Source organism: Neopelma chrysocephalum, unplaced genomic scaffold (genome assembly GCF_003984885.1).
Source record: "Neopelma chrysocephalum unplaced genomic scaffold, ASM398488v2 Primary Assembly neopelma1_96953, whole genome shotgun sequence".
Lineage (NCBI taxonomy): Eukaryota > Metazoa > Chordata > Aves > Passeriformes > Pipridae > Neopelma > Neopelma chrysocephalum.
This window is the reverse complement of record NW_020925596.1, coordinates 3035-3569: the sequence shown is the minus strand read 5'-3', so window position 1 is coordinate 3569 and position 535 is coordinate 3035.

Here is a 535-nt window from a genome sequence, read left to right as displayed (position 1 = left end):
TCCGGTTTAAATGGCATCGCGCCGGGGTGAGCCGAGGGGGAGCGGGGCGACTGGGATAGAAAAGCAGCTCCGGTTGGAGCTGGAGAGACACCAGAGTCCAAAATCCTCCCGGGGGATCCCCCCAGGCTTGGGGGTCTGGGAGCGCAAGGGACACCGAGACGGCTCTGCTTTAAATGCACCACAGCGGTGTGAGCCAGGGGGGAGTGGGGTGACTGGGATAGATGGGACAACTGGGACACAAAAGCGGCTCCGTCTGGAGCTGGAGAGACACCAGAGTCTGTCAGAGATTGCAAAATCCACTCAGGGGACACCCAGGTGTCCCCAGACGTGGGAGTCCGGGAGTGCTGGGGCGCCGAGACAGCTCCGGTTTAAATGGCACCACGCCGGGGTGAGCCGAGGGGGAGCTGGGATGACTGGGATAGAAAAGCAGCTCCGGTTGGAGCTGGAGAGACACCGGAGTCTGTCAGCGAGTCCAAAATCCTCCCGGGGGACCCCCAGGCACGGGGGTCTGGCAGTGCCGGGGTGCCAAGACAGC